Source organism: Budorcas taxicolor, chromosome 3 (genome assembly GCF_023091745.1).
Source record: "Budorcas taxicolor isolate Tak-1 chromosome 3, Takin1.1, whole genome shotgun sequence".
In the NCBI taxonomy this organism is placed as follows: domain Eukaryota; kingdom Metazoa; phylum Chordata; class Mammalia; order Artiodactyla; family Bovidae; genus Budorcas; species Budorcas taxicolor.
Window position 1 is genome coordinate 30,696,645 of NC_068912.1, and position 15,008 is coordinate 30,711,652.

Here is a 15,008-nt window from a genome sequence, read left to right on the forward strand (position 1 = left end):
CCAGGGTCTCCTGCATTGTAGGCAGATTCTTTACCAACTGAGCTATGAGGGTCTTCCCCTAATCCTATTTCCTCAAAATTCCCTTATTTGAAATTTATCATTTGCTGCCTGAGGTTAAGGTTCTTTATCATTTTTCCCCCCATTTTTTAAATTGTTAACTCCTTAAGGGTAGGTGCAATGTTTTACTCTGGATGGTATTCCCTGCGAGCACTTAATAGGTACTTTAGAAAAGATTGTTGAAATAACACATGCTGGAGAAGGTGTGGAAAAAAGTGAGTTCTCTTACACTGTTGGTCAGAATATAAGTTGGTGCTACCACTACGGAGAACAGTATGGAGGTTCCTTAAAAGCTAAAAACAGAGTTCCCATATGATCCAGTAATCTCACTCCTGGGCATATATCTGGACAAAACTATAATTGAAAAAGATACATGAACCACTATGTTCGTAGCAGCAGTATTCACAACAGGCAAGACATAGAAAGAACCTAAATGTCCATTGACAGATGAATGGATAAAGAAGATGGGGTACATATATAAAATGGAACATTACTCAGCCATAAAAGAGAAGGAAATAATGCCATTTGCAGTAACATGGATGGACCTAGAGGTTATCATAGTAAGTGAAGTAAGAAAAACAAATACCATATGATATCATGTGGAATCTAAAATATAGCACAAATGAACTTATCTATGAAACATAAACAGACTCATAGACAGAGAACAGACTTATGATGGCCAAGTGTGTGGGGGGATGGAGCAGGAATTTGGGATTAGCAGATTCAAACTATTATATTAATATATATGATGGAGAAACTACGTCCTACTATATATATAGCACAGAGAACTCTGGTCTGTGATTGGTCTGTGATTGAAAGTGAGCAGGCACAGAGGCCTTTCTGTCTCCCATTTCTTGTAGGCAAGACCCCAGCCTCCACAATCTTCCCTGAGTTGCAAAGGGCAGATTCGAACAGTTGCTAATCAAGTTATTGCTGTTGTTTAGTTCCTAAATTGTAACTGACTCTTTTGCTAAGCCATGGACTGTACCCTGCCAGGCTCCTCTGTGCATGGGATTTCCCAGGCAAGAATACTTGAGTGGGTTGCCATTTACTTCTCAGGGCATCTTCCTGACCCAGGGATTGATTCCATGTCTCCTGCATTGGTGGGTGGATTCTTTACCACTTAGCCATCTGGAAGCCCAACATCAACTGTACTTCAATTTTTAAAGAAAGAAATGATCACTGAATGGAGTCAAAGCTGAATAACCCTTCTTTCCCCACAAGACCTTATTCATATTTATTCTCCAAACAACACCCAAACAGAATTGATTAAAAAGCAGAAAACTGAGGTTTGAAGAATGAAAACTCCCAGAGAGGGTTTCAGGGTGGAGTGGAACAGAAGGAAATCTGGTGGTAATTCTGCTTGTCATTCTATCTGTTTAGTCTCTCTCATCTCAAGGCTATGGTGACAGCCTGGAATGAATTGAATCCTGAATAGCAACTGCAGGTCTGCAGGCCTGGGATGAAGTACCATGTCTCTTTAACTCTTTCTTCAGAGAATTCTAAAAAGGGGGGGAAAGAGAGAAAAAGGAAATTTAGTCCACAGAGAATTGCAATGCCAAGACCACACACAGTTTTAAAATTCAATGCTTTCTTTCTCTGAAGATATCCAGGTCGGTTTGTCTCTGCTGTTTTTCATCATATAAATTACTTTGCTTGAAGGGCAAGTGGGAGTAAATATAGCAGCAGTATCTCTGATGTAACATTTACTGACCTGGCTTTGACACGTCCTTGACATTGTCCTTTAGAAAAGAAAGAGAAAAAGAGAAACTGTCTCTGCTACTGTGTGTAAGAGAAACTCCCATTCTCAGCCATCATCCGAGTATGAGAGACTGATAAATATGAAGAATAAAAATGAAAAAGTGAAAGATGCTGATACTTTGTCAGCTTTCCTGTGTTTGACTGTCCCTGGCAGGTGGGCCAGTGCCAGAGACAGTCAATCAGCAGTATTTACCAAGGTAGGGGTAGCCAGATGCTCATGCTGGAAACCAAGCACAGTTCAAGTTCCCATTCTGAACCTGCATTTTAAAAACATCCTGCCTAAAAAGTTTTGTAGGTTACCGAGTCCCATTTTCCCCTTACTCTTTCCAGTCTCTCTCTCTCTTTTTTTTTTCCTTAAAGCAATGACTTAAGGATATCAATGATGAAACTTTACTTTTTTATAGAGCTGCAATACACATCTAAAAGAGAATTGTGGGATTTCCCTGATGGCTCAGTGGTAAAGAATCCTCCCAATGCAGGAGACTCGGGTTCGATCCCTCTGAGAAGATCCCACATGTCTCAGACCAACTAAGCCCAATAGCCACAGCTATTGAGCCTGTACCCTAGAGCCTAGGAGCCGCAGTTACTGAAGCCTGAGCGCTCTAGGGCTCATGTTCCACAACAAGAGAAGCCACTTCAATGAGAAGCCTGAGCAGCGCAAGTAGACATTAGCTCCTGATTGCCGCCACTAGAGAAAAGCCTGTGCAGGAATGAAGACCTAGAATCGCACCCCCACTCCAAAAAAAATTAAATAATTGTGGCTCTCTCTGAGGAGAGGACTGGATAAGTGGGTGAGTAAGTTCAGGGTTGGGGGTAGGGAGGAGGGCAGAGGGGAGAACAGCCCAGAAGTCTTTTCTCTATGCTTTCTGATTACTTTACAAGGAGAATATTTAGTGAATTACATTTTCTTTTTTTTTGTTCAGGCCACAAAGCCTGTGGGATCTTAGTTCTCCCAGCTGGGATCAAAGAGTCCCCGGCCTTGTTCTCAAACACTGAATCGTCAGATAAGTTCCCCATGTGTAATTTTTTTAAGTAGGGAAAAGGACAGAAAGGATGGATTGGGAAACAGTTCACCTGTGATTTATACATGAAACTTCATTTGGACATATTATGAACTCTCAATTAACCCCAATAAAATATGCTTGGTAGATTAACTGTGATTATCTTACTCCCAATGTCTAGCATACAGTTTCAACTCCTTTTGTTTTTTAATTTTGCACCTAATGTAAAATTTAAATTATGTACCACATGAAAATATGTTATTTATAATAAATACATACATATACGTGCTTCTGTCTATCCATTTATGTTTATTAATTGCTTTCTTTGAAAAAATATATATTTATTTATTTGGTTGCATTGGGTCTTATTGCACCACGTATGGTCTCTTGTGGCGCACTGGCTTAGGACTCTTCCTCGAGACACGTGGGATCTTGGCAACCAGGGATCGAATCCATGTCCTCAACATTGGAAGGCAGAATTTTTAACCACTGAACAGTTACTGACTCCAAACTCCCTCTGCTCATTGCAGGACTGGCCAATGAATGGGAGAGGAGGTGTTGAGGCAAGGTATTCGACTTTATTCAGAAAGCTGGTTGACCAAGAAAACGGCAGACTAACTCTCAAAATAACCATCTTATCTGGACCTGGATGTCAGGTTCTTTTATAGATCGGAGATGGTTGGGGGAGGTGGCCATTAATCTTGGAAATATCTCCTAGAATGGCAAGCCTCAGGCAGGGAATGTGTTAATTTCTTCATTCTTGCCATCTAAAGGGAGGACAGGGTTCTGAACAAAGGCACTTTAGTTTACCAGTCAGGCAGAAGGGCATGATTCTCTGAGACAGACCATTATGTATGATTATAATAACAAAAGCAACAAAAAGCAAGTCAAAGAAACAATTCCAACATGGAGTCAGAATTGGCTTTTCCCTGCAACAGACCACTAGGGAAGTCCCTACTTTCTTGTTTTCTTGATAAGATAGAAATAAGAGAACCTTGTGATGGTACTGCTGGCAATGCATTCCCACTGCCACCCCCATTTTAAGACCACTGGTCAAATTAACAGAACAATGCTGTTCTAGGAGTTAAGGTATACATTAATGTAAACAAAATAGCTCATGCAGTGCCTGGCATAGGCTATTTGCTCTATAAAATATAAAAATTGGGATCCTTTCTTTCTTCCCCCTTGCTCATGGAAAAGGACATGGTTGAAACAAAAGAACTTCACTTTGTAAGCTTCTGGCCTAGGAAAGTCAGAGCTAGGGAGGGTTTGATATTATTTCACCAATCCCCCTCATCTTAAGACAAATATGCTGAGGGCCAGAGAGAGTTGCTGTTTAATAAAGTTTACAAATCCTCTGAGTGGCAATGCCAGGTGTCTTTTTCTTCCTTTTTTCTTTTTTGGCTGCACCTAGCAGTTTGCAGGATCTCAGTTTGCCAGCCAGAGATTGAACCTGGGCCACAGCAATGAAAACCGGAAATCCTAACCACTAGGCCAGCAGGGAACTCCCCCAAGTGTCTCTTTTATTTCTTTATCTTTTCCCTGTCAAGTGTCTTAATGTAGTCTTCTAAACTTCCATGTGTACCTCTGGCTCATTTCTAAACTACATGACTGAGCGACTTTCACTTCACTAATTTTTGGGCTAACTGTCTTCTCTCTTTCCTCATCTTAGTATGGCTAAGTTTAAAACTATGATCTTACACTTTTATGTGCTATAGGAGGAAAACTTCACAAAAGCTAGAAATACAATAAAAGCTTTAAAAATTAATTCAAGTGACTAAGCTCAAGGCATCCTGGCTTCTCCCGTAGCATAGTATGTATACATAGTGAACAGCAGGTAGGGCTTATTATTACTGTCATCATCCTCATCATCCTTATCATCCTCATCAGTTTGGCTTTCCTGTAAGTGTGAATAGGTTTTCAATGATATGTTTCAAAGGTCTAAGCAGCTTCTCTTGTCCTGAGTGAGAGACTGAGCCAGCATCCAGGTGGCTTCTAAGAACAATATCTACCCGACAACTCCGGTGGCTTTGCGTTGCTGAGCCCAGAGAAAATGTTGGGAAGGTCTAGCAGAGGGAGCTCCCAGCCCTCAGCGTGATGCCTGGGGCAAGCTCCTGGAAAAGTTTACCTAATTTCCACCTAGAAAAACAGCTCTCCTCTGGAATTCAAACACAATTTAGAGAGGACAGAGAGATTCACAGCCTGGGGCCCAAGTCTGCCTGGTGCCAAAACAACCACAAAATTCTGCTTCACAGCTTGTGAAGCACTATGAAAGGCAGGGGGCCTGAGTCACAGGCCGGCTTTACAAAGTTCACCAAGTCTCATTTTACCAATTTAAAACAAAACTGGAAATAAGGTAAAGACGAAGGGAAAGACACTAATAGGATTTGAGAGTCCAGTTGTCCTAGACAGCAGGTATATTGACATTTCTTATCTCAGTTTCACAACCTCCCTGGAAAGAAGATTCATCACTATTTTTTTAAAAAAAAACTGAAGCTCATAGGCCAAGCAGCATGCCCAGGTTTACAGAGCAACCAAGTGGGAGAACCAAAAAGTGAGTCTAGGCCCTTTGAGCTCTAACCTTGTGAGTGCACCTTCCTCAGCCCCACATGAAGCAACCAAATTCCAGAGCGTTTTATGAGCACCCTGCTGAAGGTCATGCAGCTAATAGCAGGCAGGGCTGGCGTCTGCCTGTAACTCAGTTGTCAGGCTTCAGGTGGTTAGTCTGTGTTTAGCGAGATGTCTTGTTTGCTGATGGGAAACAAAGATGTGGTGAAAGAAAAGGAGACCAATACATAAGCTGACTTGTTTAGATTAGTTAATTTGGGTTGGAGCTGTGGTTTGCAGGGAGAGGGCCCTAAACTAAAACATCACAGTATGAAATTACAGATCAAATGAAGAAGTAGGAATGAAATGAAGTAAATCCTGGAGCCCATGCTGACCAGAAAACAAAACCAAATTTCTCTTCTCAGTCTTAATCAAGTCTTTTTTTTGAATTGGAGTATAATTGCTTTACAATGTTGTGTTACATTCTGCTATACAACAGCATGAATCAGCTGTATGTATGTACATATCACCTCCCTCTTGAGCCTTCCTCTCACCCCTCCCTTAACCAAGTCTTTAAAACAACTTATATTTTTGAGTGAAATGATATATTTCCATAATAAAAAAAAATCAAGAGATTCAAAATATGAAAAGGTAACATGAAAAGTCACTTTTCCCCCCTCCTCTGAGCCCTTCACCTGCCCGCGCCCCTCCCCCTTTTCTACACAGCTAGCCTGGCCACCACAGAGTATTCAGAGACCTTGACTCAGCCTAAACACAGAGGATTCTAGGTGTTAGAAGAGAATGCTCTTTACAGGGTATCAACTGCAGAAAAATGCACAACCTAAAATTTTTGAGTTGTGATCTTTGGAACATGGAACAGCAGACTGGTTCCAAATAGGAAAAGGAGTACGTCAAGGTTGTATATTGTCACCCTGCTTATTTAACGTCTATGCAGAGTACATCATGAGAAACGCTGGACTGGAGGAAGCACCAGCTGGAATCAAGATTCCAGGGAGAAATATCAATAATCTCGGATATGCAGGTGACACCACTCTTATGGCAGAAAGTGAAGAAGAACTAAAGAGGCTCTTGATGAGAGTGAAAGAGGAGAGTGAAAAAGTTGGCTTAAAGCTCAACATTCAGAAAACGAAGATCATGACATTCGGTCCCATCACTTCATGGCAAACAGATGGGGAAACAGTGGCAACAGTGGCTGACTTTATTTTTCTGGGCTCCAAAATCACTGCAGATGGTGATTGCAGCCATGAAATTAAAAGACACTTACTCCTTGGAAGGAAAGTTATGACCAACCTAGACAAAATATTAATAAGCAGAGACATTACTTTGCCAACAAAGGTCCATCTAGTGAAGGCTATAGTTTTTCCAGTAGTCATGTTTGAATGTGAGAGTTGGACTAAAAAGAAAGCTGAGCGCCAAAGAATTGATGCTTTTGAACTATGGTGTTGGAAAAGACTCTTGAGAGTCTCTTGTACTGCAAGGAGATCCAACCAGTCCATCCTAAAGGAGATCAGTTCTGGGTGTTCATTGGAGGGATTGATGTTGAAGCTGAAACTCCAATACTTTGGCCACCTGATGCGAAGAGCTGACTCATTTGAAAAGACCCTGATGCTGGGAAAGGTTGAGGGCAGCAGGAGAAGGAGACGACAGAAGATGAGACGGTTGGATGACATCACCGACACAATGGATGTGGGTTTGGGTGGACTCTGGGAGTTGGTGATGGACAAGAAGGCCTGGCGTGGTGCGGTTCATGGGATCACAAAGAGTCAGACATGGCTGAGCAACTGAACTGAACTGAACTGAACTGAACTGACTACTACAGCCCGGGAGACAACTTCTCAGAAAACTGAGGAACAGTTCCGGACAGGTCAAGGGAAAGCCAGGGTATATGAGATTTTTATTGTTCTTTTGTTTGTTTGTTTTAGGTTTGTTTTTGGCTGTGTTGGGTCTTCATTGCCGTGCAGGCGTTATTCTAGTTGCAGCAAGCAGGGGGGCTACTGTATAATTTCAGAGCTCAGGCTTCTCATCAAGGGGGCTTTTCTTGCTGTGGAGCAAGGGCTCTAGGGCACATGGGCTTCAGCAGTTGCGGCTCCTGGGTTCTAGAGCACAGGCTCAAGAGTTGTGACACGCCGGCTTAGTTGTATATCCTCCTGCATTTTGCAGGCATATTCTTTACCACTGAACTACCAGGGAAGCCCCTGTTTTTCTGTTTTGTTTTAATATTTATTTGGCTGCACCAGGTCTTAGTTGTAGAACATGGGATCTTTGATCTTCACTGCAGCATGTGGAATCTTTAGTTGTGGCATGTGGGATCTAGTTCCCTGACCAGATATCAAACCCCAGCACTCTGCACTGGGACTACGGAGTCTTAGTCACTGGACCGCCAGTGAAGTCCCAGGGCATATGAGTTTTTTGCTGGAAACATGTAGTCAAACATCAAAAGATTACTGCTAATCACAAAGAACAGATATTACAAATTGATGATTTTAGCAGTCTTCTATTTTGGAAAGATGCAAGGATCTGGCTTCATTGAAAGTACTCCTTAGATATGCATCTTAACTAAGGCCAATATCCAAGGCACAGAATGCTTCCTGTTTTTCTTGATCCTGAATTCCCCTCAGGGCACACCCTCACTGCTGCAGTGGCTGGAACTGGGATGGCTGGAAACACTTCCTATTCAAAATGATGTGATTTGAGGAGTGGGTTAAGGCCCAGTGTTTTGTCCAAAATATATCTTCACTGGCCTGGTACCACATTCCCCTTTAACCCAGCCAGAAATTCCCCCAAGTGAGGGCTAATCCTCATGTTAAGCAAGATGAGGACATTACTTCTAGAACTACCCAAGAATAGGGTAACTCTCAAGCTACATAATTTTGCCTAAGTTATTCCTGTTTATCAACCTAATTTATATTCTCTGGTTATTTTGTTCTCTCTATTTTCTTCTTCAAAAGACTCTCACCAAGGGGACTTCCCTGGCGGTCCAGAGGTTAAGACTCTGTGCTTCCAAAGCAGGGGGTATGGGTTTGATCCCTGGTAGGGGGACCTAAGGTCCTGCATGCTGCATGGCATGGGCAAAAACAAAACAAAAAGACCCTCAGCAAGGCAAATATGAGTTTAGGATTTTAAATATAATAGATCTCCTCACATTTTCCAAGAAGCCAGCTTGACACAAACTCGATTTTGCTTATGGGTGAACCGTGAGGGATTTATGATCAAGGCCTTCCGAGTGCCTGGTTACTGACCTCACAAGAGCATAATTTATGAGGACCTTTTACCTTCACTCCCTTTTTACCAAATAAAACAACAAAAAGAAAAAGGTGAGGACATTGTTTTAGGCTGCTACTGATAGGAGAAATTGAAACAGGCACCACAGTAACCATTTGCATGAGCTATTGTAGGACAGGAGATCCCGGTAAGGACACAGAACTAGCAAGCACCAACGAGAATTCAGGAAAGCTCCAAAGGAGAGACTAGACACCAGTCAAAGTGTCCTCCCAGAATCCTTCTCGCTGGAATCCATCTTGGTTGAGTGATGTGCACACCACCAGGAAGGACCCTGAGTCAGAATGGCTGGCAAGATGCAACCCAGAAAGGAAACTAATTCCATCACCATAAAACCCAAGACTGTGACCCATGTGGCAGAGCAGTCCTCCTGGGTACCCCTTACCCTCCTACTCTCCCCACCCCCAGCGCCCTTCCCAATATTGCTTCTTGCTTTGTCGGCATGCGAGTCTCCTCAGACAACTCATTTCTGAGTGTTAAACAAGAGCCCACTCTTGGGCCCTGGGTGGGGCCCCCCTCCTGCAACACTATCAACCCTCCACTGTTAATCAGGTCTTCTTTAAGCTTATAATCAAAATAGCAAAGGAGGTAGGCCTTACACCTGTTTTGTCTGTGCCTTTCCAAATTGGAACGAAGCCTTTGCCTAACTTTGCTGCTCTTTAAAGAGTCTGTCCTGTTTTTACCACTCTTTGGCAAACTCCTCTAACAAATTATCTGCCTGGCAATTACATTCACCTCTTAACTTGCAATAATTTGGTTTTGACCTCTATTGAAAATGTAATTAGGGGCCATTATCTATTCCTGAATGAGTAGATTCAAATGCCCCTTCTCAGTCTTTACTGAATCCCAGAGTCCCCTGTTGAATTTTGTTATTGCAAACAACACCCTAAAAGATGGTTTTTTTAAAAAAAAAAAAATTAAAATAGCTAATTATAGGGAATTCCCTGGTGGTCCAGTGGTTAACTGCTGAGGGCCTTGGTTCAGTCCCTGTTCTGGGAACTAAGATCCCACAAGTCAAGCGACATGGCAAAAAAAAAAAAAATTATAGAAATAGCATAGATGCTTTAATATTGTTATAAATATAAGGCAGAAAAAGTCACCCACAATGCCACTATACCCCCAAAGACAAGCATTTTTAAGAAGATATGTTTACAGGGCACTAGCTCAATACATTATAGTTCATCTTACAGAATGTTATGCAACATTTGAAAACAATGAAATAAATCCATAGGTATGAAAAAAGAAAACCTTCCATAGTAATTAGTGGAAGTGAAAAATATCATGATGCATTGTACATATCATGCAATACCATTCGTGTATTTTCATAGATGAATAGATGAAATAAAATTATTTTTATTTTAAGGCAGGGCAAGAACTTTTCTTTTAGGACAAGAACATTTTTAAACACAAAATTCTCTCCTGCCTCCAGCTAATTTGGAGATACTTTAGATGCTCCCTGAAGCATCCCAGAGAGAGATTAAAACAATTAGGATTGTTTGGTATGTTGGGTTATATGGGAAGCATTGCCTAGTAGAGTGGAGATAAACCTTCTCAGGTTGCACTGTATGGATAAAATGTCATTAATATAAATATTCTTATAAATTATATAAAATTTCTAAAATTGGATATGTTCTGATATAATGCTACCGGTCATAATTCTAATTATGATCTTAAAATGTTGTACATCATAGAATAACTAAATTTCTTTGTCAATTGCATTGTAATCAGATCTCTAGCTATACCTTTAAAGTCTTTTGTCCTTCTAAGACATAATTCTGATGTCTTTGCAAAAATGCCTCATCTACAGGAAGATTCATAGAATTTTTTTAAGACTTATTTTTAAAGATATTTATTTATTTTTGGCTGTATCAAGTCTTAGTTGTGGCTAACAGGTTCTTTTCAGCATGTGGACTTCTCTCTAGCTGTGGAAGGCAGGCTCAGTAGCTGTGGCGTGTGAGCTTAGTTGCCCCGTGGTATGTGAGACTCTTAGTTCCCTGACCAGGGATAAAATCCATATCCCCTGCATCAGAAGGTGGCTTCTTAACCACTGTCCACCAGAGAAGCCCCTTAACTGAATTATTAAAAGGATATTCTACATTTATTTCTGATGTTTATCACAGTAATCTATTTTTGGATACAGATTGGATGCCTCATGACCTGCAACCAGAAGATTATTCACATTGCAAAAGACATCAGATAAAGGACTGTCCACAGCCTTGTTGGAAGGGGCCATATCAGGCCTTCTCTCTTAAATGCACTGAAACTCCTGTTTCTGACACCCTCTTATACTGAGACCAGCAGTACGAGACCAGGACAAAAAGAAGACGACATCTGAAGTAGACAGCTTCCAAGATGCCGAACTAGACCTGTGTAATAATTACTTTGAGACTTGATCACACTTTCAGTTGTGAACTAAACATTACTTTCTTGAGCTCAGGCTTATGCAAGTGTCAAAAATCAACCCAGTTGCTGGATTTATGGTTGATTACCTATGTCCAGTATTCCTGGGTTACCTTGGTGGATCTCTCCTCTCCAAGGTTCTAATTGGAAGGCCCTTATCAATTTTAGCTTCAGTTCAGTTCAGTCGCTCAGTCATGTCCGACTCTTTGCGACCCCATGAATTGCATTTTAGGTTAGAAGAAAGGAATTCTAGTACCATGCAAGTGACTGATGATATCACTCTTATGAAGTGGGACACTCTTACATTAAACTCTTATGTTTGATCTATCTATAAATATTCCTTTTCACTAGATGTTAAATATATTGAATAGCTCCTAACAGGACCCAATAGATTTATGGAACAAATTTATGGCCTTAGCTATTCCCAGGTTGGTTAGGAAGATAAACAATTGGTTTTCCTTAGGCTCAAGGTCACCTATGGGCAGCCTTGAAAATAGTCCCTGCCAACCTGTCTTTAATTCAGCCTGCTAGTTTCAATTGGGCTACTCAGGTGGTGCTAGTGGTAGAGAACCTGCCTACCAATACAGGAGACTTGAAAGATGGGTTCGATCCCTGGGTTGGGAAGATCCCCTGGAGGAAGGCATGGCAATCCACCCCAGAATTCTTGCCTGGAGAATCCCAGGGACAGCGAGCCTGGTGGGCTACAGTCCATATGATTGCAAAGAGTCGAACACGACTGAAGTAACTTAACATACATACCAGTTCAATTAGTGTTCCAGTGGTATGATTATTTGGTCATGATATTTGTTCCTTCACTTGGAATAGAATATGTCATTATTTATAAAGAGGCATCAACAAAATTCACCCAGGAAGCTTTAAATGGTGCAGTCACCATCTGCAGTGATTTTGGAGCCCCCCAAAATAAAGTCTGACTCTGTTTTCACTGTTTCCCCATCTATTTCCCATGAAATGATGGGACCGGATGCCATAATCTTCGTTTTCTGAATGTTGAGCTTTAAGCCAACTTTTTCACTCTCCACTTTCACTTTTATCAAGAGGCTTTTTAGTTCCTCTTCACTTTCTGCCATAAGGGTGGTGTCATCTGCATATCTGAGGTTATTGATATTTCTCCCAGCAGTCTTGATTCCAGCTTGTGCTTCTTCCAGCCCAGTGTTTCTCATGATGTACTCTGCATAGATGTTAAATAAGCAGGGTGACAGTATACAGCCTTACTCCTTTTCATATCTGCAAACAGTCTGTTGTTCCATGTCCAGTTCTAACTGTTGCTTCCTGACCTGCATATAGGTTTCTCAAGAGGCAGGTCAGGTGGTGTGGTATTCCCATCTCTTTCAGAATTTTCCACAGTTTATTTTGATCCACACAGTCAAAGCCTTTGGCATAGTCAATAAAGCAGAAATAGATTTTTTTTGGAACTCTCTTGCTTTTTTGATGATCCAGTGGATGTTGGCAATTTGGCATCTGGTCCCATCACTTCATGGGAAATAGATGGGGAAACAGTGTCAGACTTTATTTTTTGGGGCTCCAGAATCACTGCAGATGGTGATTGCAGCCATGAAATTAAAAGACACTTACTCCTTGGAAGAAAAGTTATGACCAACCTAGATAGCATATTCAAAAGCAGAGACATCACTTTGCCAACAAAGGTCTGTCTAGTCAAGGCTATGGTTTTTCCAGTGGTCACATATGGATGTGAGAGTTGGACTGTGAAGAAGGCTGAGTGCCGAAGAATTGATGCTTTTGAACTGTGGTGTTGGAGAAGACTCTTGAGAGTCCCTTGGACTGCAAGGAGATCCAACCAGTCCATTCTGAAGGAGATCAGCCCTGGGATTTCTTTGGAGGGAATGATGCTAAAGCTGAAATTCCAGTACTTTGGCCAACTCATGTGAAGAGGTGACTCATTGGAACAGACTCTGATGCTGGGAGGGATTGGGGGCAGGAGGAGAAGGGGACGACCGAGGATGAGATGGCTGGATGGCATCACTGACTCGATGGATGTGAGTCTGAGTGAACTCTGGGAGTTGGTGATGGACAGGGAGGCCTGGCGTGCTGCGATTCATGCGGTTGCAAAGAGTCGGACACGACTGAGCGACTGAGCTGAACTGAACCATCATTGGGCTTCTCAGATGGCTTCCGGCTTGCCAAGCAGATGACGTGGATTCGATCCCTGGGTTGAGAAGATGCCCTGGAGAAGGAAATGACAACCCACACAGGTATTCTTGCTTGGGAATTCTACGGACAGAGGAGCCTGGTGGGCTACAGTTCATGGGGTCGCAAAGACACAAGTTAGCAACTGAGCATGCACCCATGAAACCAAGTCATTAGTTTGCTCAGTTAAGAAGTTTCCATGATGAGGAAAGCAGTCCTACAGGGGCAACTTGCACTATCACACACAGTGAATGTTGTGTTTTTATACCTGATGAGTCTTCTAATGTAACCTGCCTTATGACACATATGAAAAATCAAATTTCCACTCTGAATGGTCCTCTTCCCAGTTTAAGTGAAACGTTAGGAAGATGGTTTGATTCAGGAGGGTGTTGGCTTAAATCTTTGCTAATGATAGTTACTCCTGCATTTTAATAACAGTTCGTGTAACTTAAAAAAATTGATATAGTTTCTTGCCTTTATGTTGTGTATCACCTACTCCCATTTAGAAGATATCCAAACAATTTGAAACTATTAATCACATCTATAGTCTCTATAAAATAATGGACATGCACAGTATACATGCAAGGCAAAATTGGCATAAGTCCTATTGGACCACTTGAAATTAACTATCAGTCCTTGCCAGACATCCTACCAATACAACTCCTCTAAGAGAAAAGAAAGAACTGGGGTATTAGGAACCAGCATTGAGGAACATGGTATACCAGAGGAGGTAAGTGACCATCCTAGCATCAAGGAACTAAATATTTGATCACCTTTTGATTAATTATCAGAAGAGAGAACTGATGAAATAGAGTTATTATTAAGACAGGACAAGAAAAATGTTAAACATAAAATTCTCTCCCTGCCTGTTTGAGCCACTACCCCTTCCCCTTTAGCGTACCTTGTGCACCTGCATTATACATTAACTAGATCCCCTTAGAAGACACAGGAATGCTTATTCACTAAAAAAAGCAATTTCCTCCTGGCACCAACAGGTAACACCTTAGGAGAAAACATTCTTTTCTCAATCCTGTAAGGGGTCACAATAAGCCACTACTCACCTTGTTGGACTATGAAAACTGTCAATATATTACTGTGATGTATAACCCTTTGTCTCAAAAACTTACATATTTATATATGCTTTGACCTTCAAGATGCAGAATAGTCCTCAGAGCTCTCAGAACGCTGCATGTATGCTAAGTTGTTTCAGTTGTGTCTGACTCTTTGTGACCCTATGGACTATAGCCCGTCAGGCTCCTCTGTCCAAGGGATTCTCCAGGCAAGAATATTGGAGCAGGTTGCCATTTCCTTTATCTCCTGGGTAATAATCTGCAGGTTGGCCTGAATAAAATTTTCCATTTCTTTCTTAAATCGACTACTAATTTTTTTCATTGTCATTCTGGGATATGCATGCAAAATTTCTGGAAGGACACACAAGACACTATCAACAGGGATGGCTTCTAGACTCTAGAAAATGGGAATGCCAGCTAGGAAAAAGGATTTTACTTTTTTATTTATAGTTTTCTGGGTTAATTGGTTTTCTGTGAATTTATGTAATGCATTTTAAAATGTATTTATAGTGTATTTAAATATATTTAAAATACTAACATTTAAAACGAAGTTATATGTCTGCACAATTTTTTGAAATGAATAAAATAAATGTCCACACATGTATCATGTGAAGTTTTTCAATTATAAAATTAATCAAAATAAATGCATTATGTTTGAAAGGCATGTGAAGGCTAGATTTTATTTCATTCTACATGAATTCATAAG

At 41.2% G+C, this 15,008-nt stretch overlaps 1 long non-coding RNA gene across 1 annotated transcript in view; it reads right to left on the reverse strand.

The window, feature by feature from the left end:
- Positions 1–1,322: 1,322 nt before the first annotated feature.
- The window catches only part of LOC128045789 (uncharacterized), a 48,693-nt gene continuing 35,007 nt past the window's right edge, over positions 1,323–15,008 (reverse strand). Inside the window, exon 3 of the long non-coding RNA XR_008199157.1 lies at positions 1,323–1,559. This is a non-coding gene — a long non-coding RNA (uncharacterized LOC128045789). The remainder of the gene's footprint in view (positions 1,560–15,008) is intronic.